This window comes from Sceloporus occidentalis, unplaced genomic scaffold (assembly GCF_023333645.1).
Source record: "Sceloporus occidentalis isolate IW3139 unplaced genomic scaffold, rSceOcc1.0.p SCAF_30, whole genome shotgun sequence".
Taxonomy (NCBI): Eukaryota; Metazoa; Chordata; class Lepidosauria; order Squamata; family Phrynosomatidae; genus Sceloporus; species Sceloporus occidentalis.
The window spans coordinates 1,455,753-1,462,156 of NW_028317010.1; positions in this window are offsets into that span (position 1 = coordinate 1,455,753).

Below are 6,404 nucleotides of genomic sequence, written 5' to 3' on the forward strand. Positions count from 1 at the left end.
AACTATATGATAGAAAGATATAAAAAAAAAATACTTGTCCAGGTGTGGCTGGTAGCATAAATGGGCAACTGTATTAAATTACTTAGTAACAGGTTTTAAGTTTTAAACAACTGAAAGACACACTGTGCACAAACCTAGTAAAAACCTAGTTTTGTCACCAATAGAAAGATAGTACAAAATATTTTGTGTTGTCTACAAATTAAAGGTTTGGCTAGTAGCGTAAATGGGTCTTAATCAACATGCCATGACGTGGCACATCATCGGTCGTTAACTGACTGTTTTTCCTTGACGTGCCTGGCACGTCATTGGTCATTAAGAGGTTTTGAGCAATGAGCATCAATCTCAGTCTCTGCTAAGCTGTCACTGTCTCACATTCCAACTCTCATCAGACTGTAACTGCTGCTACTGACAAGTTAAAATGGAGTCAGCACACTTATATAGCTAATACTTGTCCCTTCTCCTTGTAAATGCTGATTGGCCAGAGTGAAAAAAGTAAGTAAAAAAACTCCCACAGTTGGTTTATTGAATTATATAATACAATTACTTTTGTCTTGAAAAACCATGGTTCCCACATATGTGACCTAATACATGGACACTAATACAATCCCCAGATCTTAAAATGTTCATCCTCCAACATCAGGCCTACCATTAGGAAGTACAGCCAATACAGCTTCATTATACCTACACATCAGTGCCAACCTTTCTTGCTTGCCGGCAGCAAGAAGTGCAAGATAACAGGAGTCAGAAGCACCGGTAAGTTTGGGGGGGTTGCTAAATGGGGGGCATAAAACAGGAGGATCCAGGTCCCCTGCAGCGCTGTGGGGGATCTGTATCTTAGTCTCATAGTCAGACCTATTTGAGGTCTGATTATAAGATGACTCCGATTATAAGACGAGGGGTATTTTTCAGAGCATTTGCCCTAGTCAATACATCCAGCTGGGTCTTGTTACCTGGATTACATTGCCTTTATGAACCTGCCCTGCCCTTCAGTCAGGGCCTTTGTATTGAAGTCTATGGGCCTTACCTGCTGTGGCTCTGCACCTGTACCGTTCCTGGTTACCTGCTTTGTGTCCTTCCAAGTGGACTCCCTGCTTTGTGTCCTTCCAAGCGGGCTGTGTGCCTTTCGTACCCTTCCAAGCGGGCTGTGTGCCTTTCGTGCCCTTCCAAGCGGGCTGTGTGCCTTTCGTGCCCTTCCAAGCGGGCTGTGTGCCTTTCGTACCCTTCCAAGCGGGCTCTCTGTCTGTCGTGCCCTTCCAAGCGGGCTCTCTGTCTGTCGTGCCCTTCCAAGCGGGCTGTGTGCCTTTCGTACCCTTCCAAGCGGGCTGTGTGCCTTTCGTGCCCTTCCAAGCGGGCTGCATGCCTTTCGTGCCCTTCCAAGCGGGTTCTCTGTCTGTTGTGCCCTTCCAAGCGGGCTCTCCGTCTGTCGTGCCCTTCCAAGCGGGCTGTCTGTCGTGCCCTTCCAAGCGGGCTCTCTGTCTGTCATGCCCTTCCAAGTGGGCTCCCTGCCAAAAGACTTATTACCGGTATTTTATTTTGCCATACGTTTCTTGCTTGGACTGTATTACCCTTATTTGCTGGTCCTGTTATATACATAAAATACCCTGCATTACCTGGATTTCTGCTTGTGGTGTCTTTGTTTGCATAATCATGCACCGTGGGTTACAGACTGAACCCCAAGTATCCCCTGCGCATGGGCTCCTACCCGACCTGATCACCCGAGTCCTGACATATAATTGAGCAAATACGGTAATTTTAAAACTTGTAAGGGTACCATAAAGAGAGAATTCCTGAAGGATATTCGGGAGTGAAATCCGTGGTCGGGTTATCACAAACAGAAGGTCATCAGCATAACCTAAAGTCTTGTGGTGTGTCTTCCCAACCTGGAAACCTGTGATATCAGGGTTCATTCTGATGGCCTGAAGGAGTGGCTCCAAGGAGAGTATAAACAACAAGGGTGATAATGGACAGCGCTGTGGAGTTCCGTTCTGGATACAAAAAGGGGCAGAGAGAGAGCCATTGAGAGAGCCATTGACACATACTCGGGTCTTTGACAATCCACCCTGTCAAAGGCCTTTTCCGCATCAGTAGACAACAGAAAAGTTGGCGTGGCAGTGTGTTTTGCGTAGTGCATAAGGGACAAAGCCCTAATGGTACTATCTCGGGCCTCACGGCTAGGGACAAAATCCGTCTGGTCTGGATGAATCAGAGAGGCCATAAAGGGCTTCACCCAGTTGGCCAGGATCTTGGCAAACCGCTTCAGATCAACATTCAGCAAAGAGATAGGTCGATAGCTGCCACACTGCCCAGGGTCCTTACCAGTGGTGGGATTCAGCCAGTTTGCACCGGTTCGTGCGAACCGTTTCTTAATTACCCTATTATAGGCCGCACTTTCCCCCCACTTAAAGTGGTTGTGCAGCCTATAATTGGGTTTAGGATCCAGATCCCCCGCAGCGCTGCAGGGGACTTGGATCCTCCTTTCCGGCAGCAGCGGACGTCTGTGTGATGCAGACAACCCCGCTGCTGCCGGTGGCTCCGCCCACCCTCCTCACTGAACGGGTCTGTCACCGCCCACGAAGGTCACTGAGTCGCGCTGGCCAGCTGACTCAATTCTATTTCCGATCAACAGGGATGGCTTATTAAAATGCCACCCCTGTCGATTCGAAATAGAAGTGAGTCAGCTGGCGCCGCTCAATAACTTTTGTGGGCGGCACCAGCGCTGCTCAATCTCCTTTGTGGTCGGTGCCAGCCCCGTTCAGTGAGGAGGATGGGTGGAGCCGCCGGCAGCAGCAGCAGGGTTGTCTGCATCGCACAGATGTTTGACAGCGGGAATCCAACGGTCAGGTAAGTTGAAGTAACTGGGGGCATGCTTGGCAGTGGGAGGCTGGGACAAAGATGGCTATGGGAGACTGGGGGCAAAGACAAACTCTGTCCCCAATTTCCTATAGGCATCTTTGTCACTAAATAGCTTCCCATAGTCCCATGTTTAGTAACAAAGATGTCAATGGGAATCTGGGGGCAAAGGCAAATTCTGTCCCCAGTTTCCCGTAGGCATCTTTGTCACTAAACATGGGACTATGGGAAGCTATTTAATGACAATGATGCCTATGGGAAACTGGGGACAGATTTAATTAATGGGATTAATTAATGGTAATTAAAAGTATGCACTGGTGCTTAAACAATTCACAATCAATTATCTAAAAAGCACCAGTGCATACTTTTTCCAGACTTCTATTGAACACTTTGATTAACTGCTTTTCATATATATATATATATTTGCTAAACAGCTTGAAATTGTTCAAAGTGCATTTTTTACAGTAGATTTTACTTATTTATGTGTTACTGTCTGAGTCTCTGTGTGAGAGAGACTATCTGAGTCTCTGTGTGTAAGAGACTGCCTGAGTCTCTGTGTGCGTGTGTGAGAGACTGCCTGAATCTGTGTGCGTGTGTGAGAGACTGCCTGAGTCTGTGTGTGTGAGACTGCCTGAGTCTGTGTGTATGTGAGAGAGAGACTGCCTGTGTGAGTGTACGAGAGACTGTCTGAGTCTGTGTGTGTGAGAGATAGAGACTGCCTGAGTCTGTGTGTGCGCGAGAGAGAGACTGCCTGAGTCTGTGTGCATGTGTAAGAGACTGCCTGAGTCTGTGTGTGTGAGACTGCCTGAGTGTGTGAGAGACTGCCTAAATGTGTGTGTGTGAGAGACTGCCTCAGTGTGTGTGTGAGAGAGATTGCCTGTGTGTGTGTGAGGTTTTCATTTTTTAGTACGAAATCTCGAAAATGGTTACTAAAAAAATTGAATCCCACCACTGGTCCTTACCCCCCCTTGGGAATCAATGCGATCTAAGCCATCAAAATATGATCGTTGATACGACCACCCTCCAGAATGTAGTTAAATGCACTTACAAAATGGGGACCCAAGAGCGAGTAATACTTCAGAGATAGCCCATCATGGCCTGGGCATTTTCCTGATTGAGAGGACTTAAGAGCTAACATAAGCTCCGGTAGTGTAAGCGGAGAATCCAGAGACGCCGCTTCCTCTGCAGTGATTGCCCTGTGTAACGTCCTTTCCAGGTACAATCGGACCCCCGACAATCTGTTTGGGGACACCGGGCCAGAGTCACCCGAGCGGATATTGTACAGTGCCTCAAAATAATTCCAAAAGCACCTAGCAATGTCGGAAGGGAGGGTTCGGATCTGGTCGTCAGGGGAACGAATCCTAGCCCGGTACTTGCCCGTTTTGTTCCTATGTTCATATAACAAGGCCTTGGTGCGTATGAAGGAACAGTGCATCCTACGGTTAAGGATAGTGGCCAGCTCTCTATGCAAAGTTAAAAGGAGCTGCAGGTCGCTTCCTGACATGGAGGCTTTTTTTTTTTTTTTTTTTATAACATAGTTTTTATTAAATTTTCAAGACATGGAGGCTTTTATGTGCTTGCTCAACTCTGGCTATTTGATCATAAAGCGATAGCAAACACTACAGGAACTCTAATAGACAAAAGCACAGCTACACCTTTAGTCTTTGCTAACAAATTATTACTAAAAAACCCGATAGGAAAGGAACGGTTGGTCAGTCTAGGAGCCCAGGTCCCAAGGAAGGCTAGATCCCGGTCAGGCGCATTGAGCATTTCCTGGCTTGTAGAGCCCCCATAGCTGGCTAGTACATGGGAGTCTGATTCCGGATGGGGTTTCCCGGTCACCCTGTGCCCCCCAATGAGCACAGGGTGACTAAGACATGTCATCTTTGGAGAAAAAGCCCTCCTTAGACCTGACTGATCTGTCCAACTACTGTCCCACCTCTTCTTCCTCCTGTCTCCAAGCATTATTGAAAGATTTGTTTACACCCAACTAAGTGTCTTAGCTCCTCTCTCAACATTCTGCTGAGACCACCCTTACTAGGTCATGTGACCCTGCATTCCTCAATGGGAGGCAGCATGGTCTGCTGCACGGTCAAGGAGGCTGCTTCATGCCAGCGGGTATAGCAGCCGCTAGAGCAGAAGGGGAAGTAGTGGGAAGCGAGGGCAGGTAAGTCCTAACACTACCTTTCCAATCATACCTTCAACATCTCTGTCTGCAGTAAGACTTTCCCTCTCAGTCAGGGTACCCCAAGGCTCAGTTCTAGGACTCCTTCTGTTCTTGCATTACACTACCTCAATTGGCAAACTCATCTCAACCTTTCGCTTTCTATACCCACTGTATGCCAATGACACCCAGATCTACCTATCCTCCCCTGATGTCTCTCCCTCTGTCTTAGATCTGTAGCTAAACCCCAAGTTTTGCAAGTTCTGTCTAATTTGAGATACTTTCATGTACTGGCAGGCTAAGCAATATATGGCTATACAGCGCATGCACTGAATTCTTGCTTTGTTTTTTGTATTTATCGATCATTATTATTCTAGCAGTGACCCGTAAAACTAAATTATTATACATTTCAAGTTGTGCGTCCTGGTCAGGATTCGGCCCCAGCCCTGCAAACTGTCAGGTGTGGCCGCCCTTTAGGAGGTCTGCCTGGAGTTGATCTCCTCTCCACAGCTTGCTGTTTTGTTTGTGTATCTGTATTTTATGTATGTTTGCCCTCTTTCACTTATTTGAGGATCTCTCTCCTCTCCCCATGTCCCGTTTGAGATATCTTATCCTTGCTTAAAGGAGAAGCATCTGAGGATCTCAGCTCCTCACGCCATCCCCTGTGTTCCTTGCCTTGTTCCCTGTCCTTTGTGGAGTCCTGTACCATGTATATCTTGTCTGGTTATGTTTAGAATCCGTGTTCTGTGTATTTATGTTCAGCTGTGTTGGTTTGGCTATATCCATGCCTCCCTCACCTGAAGCCTGTGTCATTACAACACCTGACCTAATAAACAGGCTTTATATCCCTGCCTCTCAGTAACAGAGGTGTGAGTTCATTAAGTTCCTTTGGAGCTGTAGTTCATGCCAGACTCTGGATCTGTCTCTTGGATTAACCCTTCTGCCAGCCTGTTACCTTTTTGACTTGGACTGCCTATTGGATTTACCCCTTTTGCTCGCTACCTGTCCCAGACCCTTTTGGATTCTTACCTGGACTATTCTAACTTTGTACTCCCCAGCAGACTGTATACTTGATATGCAGCGGTGGAACTACCGGGGTCGCAGGGGTTGCGACTGCGACCGGGCCCTGGAGTTCTGCCAGTCAGATTCTTGCACCAGGGCCCTGAGGCTTCTAGTTACGCCCGTTGATATGCCTCCTACTCTGCTACTTATGGTGAGATGTATCTGCTTTGCTTAATATACCTATATTCAAACATTCAGCTTTTGCCTAACACTGTGTGCGTTCTTACACTCCTGCGCCATGGACTCCAACATCCAGTAAGGGCTGGGATATGATGAGCCTGACAGTCCCTCTATTTTTGTATAATCTTTAATTGCCAGCATTCATCCC